Raw genomic sequence first — 13,950 nt, 5'->3', positions numbered from 1 at the left:
ATAGGTATAACTTTATTTTAAACGATTTAACTATTATTAATGTTAATTATTGAAGATTAAAATAATTAAAAATAATTATATTTATTTAAATATTAAAGATAAACCTCTCGTGCAAAGAGAGAGATTATCATTGCCTCCTATATCTACCAAGGCCCGTGCATGCGATATATTTCCTTCATTGCCTCCTATATCTATCAAGGCCCGTGCATTGTGATATATTTCATTCATTGCCTCCTATATCTATCAAGGCCCGTGCATTGTGATATATTTCATTCATTGCCTCCTATATCTATCAAGGCCCGTGCATTGCGATATATTTTTCAAAACAACAACAAAAATGGGAAACCCCAACTCAGAAACATAATAACGTTTTCATTGGATACTTAAGTTTATATAATCTTCTTGACACGGAGAGGTAATATTTTGGTTTTCCCAACTTGTTTTATTATACATCTATATCTATATAAATCAAAGTCCTGACTGACTGACAGACTGACTTATAATCATCGCCCAGCCCAAACCGCTGGCCCCAGAAGGCTGAAAATTTGGAGGAACGTTACTCTTAAGTAGTAGGCGCGTACTAAGAAAGATTTTTCCAATCCGCCGCCATCTTCATAAATGGCGCCCAGAAATGTAACAAAACTTCTCTTTGTAAGAAAGTCCGTGAGTTTCAACCGATTTCACAAATATTTAGTACACTGGATTCCTTTAACCTATAGACGGGCTATATGGTCTTTCGGGATCGATTTGTTGCCATCATTTTAAATGGCGGCCAGATATTTAAAAACCTTTCTTTATAGAATGTCTGCGTGTATAGTAATAAAAAATGTCCCGACGAGCTGATGGGCGACGCCGAGTGCCTTTGCTCCTAGGATGCTTCAAAAATATTAGTCGAATCAGTAAAATGTACCCATACTTGATGGAAGTTCTTACTACACTCAAGCGATGCCGCGGGTAACAGCTATTCTCCTATAATTTCCTGTAAATCAATTGTAAATTTCCTATTTTCCTATAACTATTACAAGGTTATTTGTGGTCACCCTGGTGCACAAACATATTTCGTAGATATAACATAGACTTGTGAAAACACATGTCATATAATTGTGTACAAACAGATCCCGTAGACTTGTGCACAAACAGATCCCTTAGAATTGTGCACAAACAGATCCCTTAGAATTGTGCACAAACAGAACCCTTAGAATTGTGCACAAACAGATCTCTTAGAATTGAGCACAAACTGATGTCATAGACTTGCGCACAAAATGATGTCATAGACTTACGCGCAAACAGATATCATAAACTTGTGCAAAAAGAGATGTTATATACCTGTACACAAAAAGATTCCATGGACCTCTGCACAAAATCATTACATACCCCTATGCTCAAAAATATGCTCAAGAATATCTCGTACACGAGTGCACAAAAATACTGCATATCCATTTGCACAAAAATATCCCGTATCCATTTGCACAAAAATATCCCGTATCCATTTGCAGAAAAATGTTCTTTAGACCTGTGCACAAACAGATGCAGTGGCCTTTGCAAAGACAGATTCCTTAGTCCTCTGCACAAACCGATTCAGTAGGCTTGTGCAAAAAAATATTCCGTAGACCTGTGCACAAAAATATTCCGTAGACCTGAGCACAAACAGATACCGTAGACATGTGCACAAACAGATTCCGGATACTTGGACACAAACAGAAGTCGTAGACCTGTTCAAATAAAGATTTTTCACTTGGACACATAAAGATTCTTCAGACTTGTGTGTGCACATAAAGATTCTTCAGACTTGTGTGTGCACATAATGATTCTTCAGACTTGTGTGTGCACATAATGATTCTTCAGACTTGTGTGCACGATTCTTCAGACTTTTGTGCACATAAAGATTCTTCAGACTTGTGTGCACATAATGATTCTTCAGACTTGTGTGCACATAAATATTCTTCAGACTTGTGTGCACATAAAGATTCTTCAGACTTGTGTGCACATAAAGATTCTTCAGACTTGTGTGCACATAATGATTCTTCAGACTTGTGTGCACATAAAGATTCTTCAGACTTGTGTGCACATAAAGATTCTTCAGACTTTTGTGCACATAAAATGCTTCAGACTTGTGTGCACATAATGATTCTTCAGACTTGTGTGCACATAAAGATTCTTCAGACTTGTGTGCACATAATGATTCTTCAGACTTGTGTGCACATAATGATTCTTCAGACTTGTGTGCACATAAAGATTCTTCAGACTTTTGTGCACATAAAGATTCTTCAAACTTGTGTGCACATAAATGTACCATAGACCCATGAACAAAATATTCCATAGACCTGTGCACAGAAGATTCCATACTCCTATACTCAAAAGGATTCCATGCAGATTTGCACAAAAACATTCCTTAGACCTGTGTAAAACAATATTCCATAGGCCTGTGTAAAACAATATTCCAGAGGCCTGTGTAAAACAATATTCCATAGGCCTGTGCACGAAATGATTGCATATAGGCCTCTGCACAAATAGATTTTATACTCCTTTGCACAAAAATATTCTGTAGGTCTGCGCTTAAACAGATTCCGTAGACTTGTACACAAACAGATGTTATAGTTTAGACTCGTGTAAAAATTTAATTACCTATAATTGGTAATTATCTTTAATTGCTTATTTTGTTTAATTATCTTTAATTGCTTATTTTGTTTAATTATCTTTAATTGCTTATTTTGTTTAATTATCTTTAATTGCTTATTTTGTTTAATTAAGTTTAATCCGTACTTCGCAACTAAATTAGTTGGACGCGCAATAGTTATAATGACAATTAAGCTAGCTAATTGCCCTACCAATTTGATTATCCGCAGTAAAACGACGTAAGTCCTAGAATGACTTTCTTTATTACTTAACCCAAGCAAAAAAGTCTTAAGTTCCACAGTTTAAAGGTAAACCACGTAATTCGGAGCAGGTACTTAAAACTATTAAAAACAATACTCAAACTTTGTTTTTCTTAATGAAACAAAAATTGGCGCCCACTTTAAAAACGGGGCTTTCATTTAAGACCGTTTTCAAATCTATCAAACGTATAGTTATTTTTGTAAGTGTAGTTACAAAATGGGTAAGTTTGGAAAATTTCCCATGTTATTTCTATGGAGATTCTCTAGTTTTTCGCCAAAATCTGTGATTAATTTTATGGAAATGAAAACGACCCTTAGCAACTTTATGCTTTATAAAATAAACTATTAGGTGGATCATCTTGAAATTTTTAACACATATTAAGGGCCCAGATTTTAGGTCAGTAGAAAAATTTCGAAACAATAAACTTAATACGAAAAAAGTTAAAAGCAATCCAGAAACCTTCCTTATACATTAAAGCCGTCATCAGGCCTTATCTAAGGGAGCTACCGCTCCCTTAGAATTAGGTCCTCTTGGTGTTATAGAAGATTATTATTTTAGAGTTGAAATACAGCAAAGGGGCTCGCCCCATCAACATGGCTTAATTTGGATAAAAGATGCTCCAAAACTTAAGGATGATTTTTCAAATGTCAAGGAAGTTGAGGAGTTTGTTGATAAAGTTATTTCTTGTGCTGGTGAGCACAATGACGAACATTTAGACTTATTAACACGTTTACAAGTTCACAAACACACAACGACTTGTAGAAAGAAGGTTAATAATAGTTCAGTTTGTCGTTTTGGAATTCCATTTCCTCCCATGCCAAGAACTATTATTTACGATCCGAGTTTAAGAGAACCGGGTAGTCTTGACGAAGAACTTAAGTGTAAGAACAATTCCAAGAAATTGCGTGAGCTTTTTCAATCGAAAGAAAAAGAATTATGGGTAGATAGTTTTGAGGAGTTGTTGGCTAAGTTACGTATGACGGAAGAGGAATACATTAATGCCGTTACTTATGATCTAAAAAGGAAAACAGTTTTATTAAAAAGACACCCCAAAGATACTAGAGTTAATCCGTACAATTCCTGCGCTTTGCGTCTTTGGCAAGCGAATATGGACATCCAATTTGTTCTCGATGCTTACGCGCTAGTTATGTATATTGTGTCATATATAGGGAAGTATCAACGTGGAATGTCATTGCTTCTACGCGAAGCTTCTAAACAAGCGAAAAATGATAAATGCACAGTAAAACAGAAGTTAAAACTAATAGCTAATTAGTTCTTGAATGCCCACGAGGTAAGCGCGCAGGAAGCGGCTTACAGTGGTTTACAAATTCCTGTCTCCCGGTGTAGTCGCGCCTGCATTTTTATAAACACTAATGCCCCTGAAAATCGTGTACACATTATAAAGAGTAGAGTTGAGCTGAGCTTGAGGAATTACCAGATGACAGTACGGAAATGTTTGCCTCTGGGATTCTAGAACATTATGTTCAAAGGCCAGAGGAACTAGAGGCAATAACCTTAGCTCAATTTGATGCCTGGTACGAATTTTCCAAATCCCGTAGAGTGACTAAAGCCACCCTCAATCACGTTGATGAGGGAGAGAGTAATGAAATTGAATCTTGTGATAAGTGGCTGAAACTTAAAGATGGCTCAGGGTTTATCAGGAAACGTGGCCATTCTAAAATTATACGGTACAGGAGATTCAATTTGGAAAAGGATCCCGACAACTTTTATCGTGAACAAATAATGTAGTTTAAGCCCTGGCGCGATGAAATTAATGATATTTTGACGAAGAACTTTAAATCGGAATATGAGCTTTGTCTTGAAACTATTAATCAAGTTAGGAAAGAATTTCATAACGAAATTGACGAAGAGGCCGTTGAACAGGCCGTAGCAGATTTTGAAAATGGGGAAATTGAAGTGGATATTACAAATATCCAACCTGAATTAGAACATAGAAATGAAATTGATAGGTCTCTAGCTATGGATGATTCGGATTTTTTAATTAATACGGTTCAAGATTCTGTAGGAAATATCAATAGAGATATTGTGGATGGTAATGCTGGAAATACTGTTGCCCCTTCAATAACGTTAGTTAATGATTCAGAGTACAATGCACTTCTTAGAAAACTGAATTCAAAACAAAGAGAGATATATTACCATGTTCTGTATCATGTAAAAAGCAAAGAAACCCCGTTGCGCCTCTTTGTTACAGGGGGCGCTGGTGTTGGAAAAAGCCTTTTGATTAGTGATATATTTGAATCTGTGTCAAGGTTTTACAACAAACAACCTGGAAGTAATCCATCGGAAGCGAAAGTTATCCGTTGCGCACCTACGGGCAAGGCTGCTTTTAAAATATGTGGGGCAACTTTGCACAGTACGTTTAGTTTACCCGTTAGCCAATTTGCTGGAAATATATCGAGATTGGAAAGTGAAACTCTTCATAAATGTAGGCTACTATATGGGCAAGTAAAATTAGCAATAATTGACGAAATTTCCATGGTTGGGTCGAAAGTTTTTAATCGAGTAAACTCTAGATTGCAAGAGATTATGGGATGCCCTGATTATTTTGGTGGTGTGTCTGTCCTATTAGTTGGAGACTTTAACCAATTAAGGCCAGTCCGTGATTATTTTGCGTTCCAACCCCAAAGTGAGACAGATAATCCGTACGCATCGTTAATTGGTAACCCAATATGGGAGCAATTTGAATTTGCTGAACTTGAGGAAATAATGAGACAAAAAGATGACAAAATATTTGCAGAAGCTTTGAATAGAATGGCTGTGGGAAATATGACTCAGAACGATATTGACTTTTTTAGTAGTTTGGAAGTAAACACTGAGCGTGTACCCCCAAAAGAGGCGATACACCTTTTCGCCACTAATGCGGAAGTAAACCAATTCAATCAAGTTAAGCTTTTAAACATGAATACGGAAAAGGCTGTTTCAGTTTCAGTGGATGTTGTAAATGGTGACCTTACTAGTGAAGTTAAAAAAACATTCTGTCCCAAATTGGAACCTTAGCAACGTCTGATAGGTATGGTCTACCCAAAGAATTGACTCTTGCGTGTGGTGCAAGGTATATGATGACCAATAATGTTGACACTTCTGACGGATTAACTAACGGTGCGACCGGTTGGTTAAGAAAGATAGAGTATGGTACTAATAGGCTCGGGGAGAAAATCCCGTTCAGGGTTTGGATTGAGTTTGACGATCCCAAAGTTGGGAAAAGGTTGAGACAAAAGTGTCATGGCTTATATGTGAATAATAGTTTAAATGTTTCTTGGACGCCTGTTGAAAAGGTCATTAAAACATTTAATAGAAAATGGAGACAAAACAAAATTTCAGTTTCGAGGAAACAATTTCCTTTGGTTATTTCTGAGGCGATTACGATACATAAAAGCCAGGGTGATACGTACTCATCGATAGTCGTGCATTGTAAGGCTACAAGGAAATTAGAAAGAGCGCATTTATATGTGGCATGTAGTAGAGCAAAGACCGCTTCCGGTTTATATATTGATGGTAAATTTCAAGTTCCAAATGCGCCCAAGAATAATGTTGTTGACTTAGAACTCCAAAGGTTGCGTGAATGTAAATCTGTTAGTTTCCCGTTCTTACAAAACGCTTTATGCATTTATGTACACAATGTGCAGTCCTTGAACGCACACTTACAAGACGTTCTTGCAGATAAAGTAATTTTAAATAGCCAATTATTATGCTTTGTTGAAACATGGAAAAAAGAAACTGATAATTTTTCTGTACCGTCCTTTACGGAAATAGGTGGTACTCTTCTACCCAGAACTGCTCGTAGAGTGGTGTTCGGATCATCTATATATTTAAAAGATTCGCCTGAAAATTCGGTTCAATTTATACAATGCAGAGTTTTACGCAGCGATATTCCTTTTAGAAATTCCCACATAGAACGTTGCTGGCTCAATGCTTACATAGAAAATGAACTTGTATCACTGGTACTGTTATACAAATCTCCCGGAGCAAGCCTCCGTTCTGTTTTTGAAGATTTTAACCCCTTGTTTGATGAAAGATATGACAGTAAAGTTCCCACAGTCGCGGTCGGAGATTTTAATATAAATTTTTTAAAGTGCAAAACGGCACTGACAAGGTTTTTTGAATCATTTGATATGTGTTTGCTACCTGGTCTGGAGGAAAAATATTCAACAGATTATCATTGCCAATTAGATTAATCAAAAATGTCTTGATTAGAATCAAGACCTAAAAAGTATCGATAAGACTGAGGTTATCACTTGTCTGAAGGATCAGATATTAATTTTTCTTTTTAATTGAATTTTAAATGCATGCTTAAGAAAAAACAACGTTCCATTACCGTTTTCCGTTGAAATAAATTATTTTACTGGTAATCAATTTCAAAAATTTACTTATCTCGGCTTTTCGACCACAATTCCATTCCCCGAAAACATTTTATCATTACATTAATTACTTTTGGGAGAGTACGTGTATGGTTTTGCTTTTTAAAAGGTTCCTGAAGACGTTACATCCCCATTCGTGACCGGCACGCTTCGCAGTGGAACATTTTAATTATTCTAAAACCAATGGCGCCAAATTCAATTGGGACAGTAAGATTTTTACTCGCGGTTTTGCAAAATGATGTAATATCAAGTGTACTTTAGTCAACCGTCGTATTGTTCTTTCTCATAGTTCAGGGCATGATCAGTGTTACTGCCCAATTTCTCTCTCTATTTTCTAACAATGGTTAGAGACTATTTGATATGGCACGACACAACGTTATATACATTTGTAAATTCTAAGTAGCACAAAAGGAAAAAGAATCCGTTTTTTATATTTTGGTTTGAAATAAATAAACTCATGATCGTAGTTATAACGAACAGAAAGTCAAGGGAATGGCACCGGTAATGAGCAGCAAAATGAGAGGAAAGTTTGCTTCAAGTTAGCAGAGGGACATGGTAGTAAAAATAGTAATTTAGAATTTTGTTCGTTCAAACCTTAATATATCATGAAAAATTCAAGTGAGGAGACGGCACTACCTAGAAAGATTGATTTTGGCAGTTAACAGCGAAAAAATTATAATCTACACACACTGGGACTATGGGAGAGTTTCAGGGCCGCAGGTCGCACATGATGAAATTTCAACTCCAGTTTAAATCAGTTCTCCCTAGTCGTACTAGTAGCAGGTTAAGCTATAGTTTTCTCAGATCATGTTAGTCTCGAAAGGGTTATATAGTCCTTGTAACTTTTAAAAGGTTGTTGTCATGGCTAAACAGACCGCTATTACAGTTTTTTATTGTTTTATAGATAATTTTGACACGTTATCTCCTAAAAGTAATTAATGTAATGATAAAATGTTTTCGGGGAATGGAATTGTGGTCGAAAAGCCGAGATAAGTAAATTTTTGAAATTGATTACCAGTAAAATAATTTATTTCAACGGAAAACGGTAATGGAACGTTGTTTTTTCTTAAGCATGTCTTTAAGTTTCAATTGAAAAGAAAAATTTATATCTGATCCTTCAGTCAAGTGATAACCTCAGTCTTATCGATACTTTTTAGGACTTGATTCTAATCAAGACATTTTTGATTAATATCTGCTCCTTCAGTCTTCATTTTAATTAAGATTGTTAAGAAACTGTTTTACATTTTCAAAATCTACACTAAGCGGAAACATATATAAAGGGGACCGTAACTTTAGCTCAATCAGTCATTTATTTATAATGATACTCCAAAAAATAAAAACGTAACTCATTGAAAGTTTGTATTCTTATTGTAATTAACATAATACAATTTTTTACAATCATTTATTGAAATGCGAGGCGCCCCCCCTAAAAACTCCACAAATAGGACCAAATTGACAGTTTTACACAATTTTTTAAAACGCTGATTTTAGTCTGTTTAACCTTTAGCTCAAACTTTTCATAAGCCCAATATGAAATTCGGATATCCTTAAAACTTCTCAAAGACGATCCGAGATTATCAATTTCGAACTTTTTTGTAGCATTAACTAACGTCTGTTTGATATTAAGCTTAAAACCTTAAACACAATATAGTCAGGGCTACCCTAAAAGTCCACAAAGATGATCCAAGATTGTTAATATGCCGAAAAAGTGCCATCTTCAAAATATGTAGCCGGGGAAAAGAGAGCGTGATCGAGTGGGCTATGCTAGTGGTTGAAAGTCGCGGGGGTTGGGACTCCAGGCATAGCCGATTCCATCACGCACTCGACAACGCAAAGTGGGAAATAAGGCGGTGACACAGGGCAAATGACCAGTTTAAAAATTGCCTGGGACCCTATTCTCTAAGTATCGAAATCATTTGGACGAGGCTCCAAATCTAAACGTTTGGATCGGTTCCATTTGGACAGGGCGCTTAAAACCGTATTCTCTAACCCAAATCCAAATCTACATTTGGATCTCCCTCCAAACCTTTATCCAAACCAAATGTACCTCACTTCCTCTTTCAATACAATTTTACTTAGTGTTTATTGGGCAATTCTTTTGAACGTTTAATATAAAAGTAAAATGTTTTTAAGCCTTGGATTTTGGCATGTTAGATTGTAATAATTATGTACAATTAAGAAACCTCTTAATTTGATAGTTTAAGCTTATTAGGTCTAAATTAATATTAAGTGGGAAATTAATTTGAATGAAAAATAGGTTGATATCTTTTATTAATTGGGAAATAATGCACACATTTTACATTTAAATTTTAGAAGTAAACATTCATTTTGTGTATATAAAATTCATAATTAATTTCACTAAGGCAATAAATTTTAATATTATAATTTAATTGTTTCAAAACTAATAAGGTTTTGAACCGGTTTTTGTAATTTAGTTATTAAAATTTGTGATTGTCGATTGGTCAATATTGTAAATTAACCAATGGTGGAATAAATTTTTTTAAACTCAATGAAACTGAAATATCAATCAATTATCTACTGAAAGAGGTATAAACCTACTTTTTGTTTAAAAAATAAGGTGAATAAGGATTAGATGGCTTGCTGCTTCAAACAAGATTTTTAATCATGAAGAGAATATTTTGTTAATTTTAGTCAAATTTAGATATTCGGTAATCGAGTTGATATGAATAAAGCCCTTTTTGCTCATGTCTATTTTAAACTTTAATCGCAGATTTCGCTTACCATTTTACAAGCATAATAAACACTACTGAAGGACGCAAATCTATCTGTGATCGGTAACGGTGACCAATATAGCAATTTGCCCAATTAATGGGTTTGAACTTCATTTGCACATTTCTACTCTTTAATTTGAAATGTTGCGAGAAATTTGAATGGAATATAAGTAGATATCTCTTTCAGTAGATAATTTTTGATGTTGATATTGAAGATTCATGGAGTTAAAAAAAATATTAAGCTTTGATATCAACATCGGTTAATTTACGATATGGGCTTATGATGGTAGTCTGTTTATAAGATTAAATCGTTACTTTAATTGTCGCTAGACAGTATCTACCTCCAAAATCGAGAGTTAGTAACTTTATAGCCATCTCCTAGTCACAGTATATCCGAGGGTCAATTTCTTATATCATATGACATGTGCTAATCTGACGAAGGCTTACTATAGCTGTCATTTTTTGGCAAGGCCTAATTCCGTTTTGCTTGACTTTCGCGGTAAATTCCTTTTAAAGCATAGATCATATAGTATCCACCCTTGATTTTCATTTCGTAACACACGTTGGATTCGTAAACCTCGACGCGCACCACGATTAGAAACATTAAAATGCAAAAACAACATACTGACCGCATACTTTTTTAGTAAATAACACTTCTCACTACAGCTGTTTTCGGGGCTGACAGACGGCGATAAAGAAAAAGCCTTCGGAGTCCGGCCCCTTAAAGGGGGTGGTTTCGAGGGAACGAAATTCAAATGCAAGGCGCGTCCCTTGAATTCGTAAATACCGACGTTTAACGCAATTATAATATTGAAATCTTATACAATGAATTTAAATTTAAGAAAACAAAGCACTACTTTCAAAGTCTAAACTTTAAAAATACGACGATAAGAGAAGGTACCGGGCAACGAGAGGCAAACATTTAAATGGCAAAAATTAACGGTAAGCCAAGGCTTAGCGCAATTTCACCGCCTTAAAAAAAGGGCCAAGTTTAGAAGTAGATTGTGGGGCAATAAAAAGGGGAAAATTATGATATTAGGCTTATATTAAAGCTTGAAACCTACTTTATATTATATTTAAAATCCATCCATAAGCAAATCCTCAAAAAATATGAAAATGACCACGAAAAAGAACCCACTCTCAAATTGTTTCCCCTTCAACAAAAAGGCGGCCACAAACGGGGTGAAAATGGGGAAAAGAGCTGTCCAAATGACGATTTGGCCGGCCATTTGGCTTGCCAAATGTTTGGATAGGGTTTGAACCAAATGAAAAGGGATTTGGAGTTACAGAATACGGATTAGTGTCATTTGGGGATGAGCCGACCCCAAATCCAAATCATTTGGATTAGGAACGATCCAAATGTAGTTAGAGAATAGGGTCCCTGGGACCTTCCATACTGCAGAAACAAATTAAGGGCCGTTATTGCTTAAAAGACGGACGGGGCACCCCATTGACGGATAACACGTTCACGTAAACGCCGAGACACAGTCACCGCAGTGGACACGCGCAATGGCATAACCTCGATCGATTTGGTAAAGTTATCGGTAAACACAAGTACAGCGTTTAGTACTTAGAACCATGGGGCCCGTAAGGTCAACGCCCACCATAACCCAAGGACCATTGACGACGGTTGACTGCATGAGACCCGGGACCCTGACATTACGAGCTTTACGCTGCTGACAGACTAAGCATCCCTTAACATAAGCCTTGAAACGTGCCAGCATGTGCAGCCACCAAAAAGACCGAGCAAGGCTGTCATAAGTTTTTTTAGCACCCAAATGGCCGGAAAAAGGGCAGTCATGGCCCAGACCCAGAACTATATCAATCAAAGTTTCAGGGACGACGATCAACTTTTGCGCACCCCCAGCTTTACGAAATAAAACGTTCTGATACAACACAAAATGGTGCAAGTCACGATCCAAAACAGCCAAAGGATCACGCAACTGAGTGACAATATGACCAAAGGTATCATCAAGGGTTTGAGCATCGATAATTTCCTGTGTGGACAAAGTGTCGAAAACGCCATCTCCCACCCCAAGAGGTATTTGTGGACGTACAACACATAAACGGTGAACGGCCGACGGCAGAGGGGACGCCAGGACAGCGAGAAGGTACCACAGACTCAGAGGTCCCGCAAAGGGGGTCTACAGGAAACGGTGATAAATCATCGGCAACGACATGGTGGTTCCATTCTTATATAGAATGTCCATGTCGAACTCTTGCAAAATCAAGGCCCTTCGAGCTAGTCGACCCTGAGGACTTTTTTATGCGTTGTAAATACTGCAAGGCATTATGGTCAGTTAAAACCGTAAAACGACGCCCCTCTAGATGATGACAGAAATGTTTTTCAGCCTCTACAATTGCCAAACATTCCCGTTCACTGGTGGTATAATTCTGCTGAGCCGGTTTGAGAGAACGACTAAAATAAGCAACCGAAACCTCAGCACCGCCAACAACTTGGGCCAACATAGCACCAATACCAGTATCAGACGTATCAGTCGTAAGCGTATATGGAAAATCCGCTCTTGACGTGGCCAATGGAAGAGAGTTGAGAAGAGCACTCTTCAAAGAGTCAAAAGCAGCTTGATGAACAGACGACCATTGCTATCGAACATGCTTGCAATTGAGCTGATATAGGGGATAGGCCAAGGTAGCGAAATTAGAGATAAACCGCTGATGCCAGCCAATAAATCGAAGGAAACACTATAGTTGTTTAAGATTTGTGGGCCTAGGGTAGCGCTCAACTGCGGTCATTTTGGAAGGGTCAACCTTAACCACATAGGGTCCAAGAAATTGTCCCAGAACCTTGGTCTCAGGCATGGAAAATGCGCATTTGTCCAAACAAAGTGTCACATTCGCGTCAGCTATTCATTGGAAAATATAGTCCAAAGCGCGGAGATGGTCAAGCCAGTGCTCATGGGAAGCGACAATATCGTCAAAATATACAACAGTGCCATAAAGATGTCGGTCTTTTAAAACCTCCTGTTTCATACGTTGGAAGGGGGCCGGACTGTCATACCCCGACGCTAGCGCCACCACACAAAATCTCGCTTCTGAGAGAGCCGTGCGATAGTGGCGGTCCCACGAGAAAAAATTGTCTCAAAAGGGGCGTTTCTTTTTTGCTTTTGAATTTCGCGGGTGAAAGGGCGCCTATAGGAATCGAGGGTGTGACTGAGAGCTTGTAAAAAAACGAGAACGGAAATTTGCGAAAGCGTGGCGCCGGTATGTAATGTTAGTGTTAACTTAGCGACATGGTAGTGGTTTTGGTTGTTTTCAATTAAGATCATGGAACTAGAAGAAAAAAAGTTGTTAACTCTAATAATTGAGACATCGGAAACTGAAAAGCATATAAAATATTTATGAGCTAATATCAACCGGAAAGTTTTAGGAAATCCAAGATTTCTTCATTACATTGGTCAAATTTACAAATAAGCGCAAAACCAAAGTATTTTGACTTTTCTCAATACTTGTAACGCGTTCCGGCCCGAGTTTCAATTTGATTTTTGTGAGGAAGAAGATAGGAAAGACCTTGACGAGCTGTTCAATTTTTATATTTGCACCATATTCAGGTAATCTATCTTTTGTCTACACTTTCTACTATTACTCCAGTTTTTCCATACAAGTTTATATTTTAGTTACGTTAACCACGCTGACGAAAAACCAAATGCAGAAGAGGATGAGAATTGTGATAAGCAACTAGAGTCACCAGAAGGCTTTGCTGAAGAAATCTTTTGTGATAACAAAATCATATCAAGCCAGGGCTTTAATAAACAAGAAACTTGAAGTAGAATATTGAGATTAGGCGGAGGTACATTGGGTGAAATGTGGAAAGATTCTAAGCGCCTACAACATTCTACTCGATTAACTTCAAAATCTAAAATTTTGTACCGTAATGTTGTAACGGCCATATCGCAAACGCGAAATGGCGTTACCCCTGGTAGGCCGTTGCTCCTCATAACGTT

The sequence above is a fragment of the Phalangium opilio genome, unplaced genomic scaffold (genome assembly GCF_054372755.1).
Source record: "Phalangium opilio isolate 3A_F unplaced genomic scaffold, DU_Popi_V2 ptg000026l_1, whole genome shotgun sequence".
In the NCBI taxonomy this organism is placed as follows: Eukaryota; Metazoa; Arthropoda; class Arachnida; order Opiliones; family Phalangiidae; genus Phalangium; species Phalangium opilio.
Note: the sequence above shows the minus strand (reverse complement) of the source record.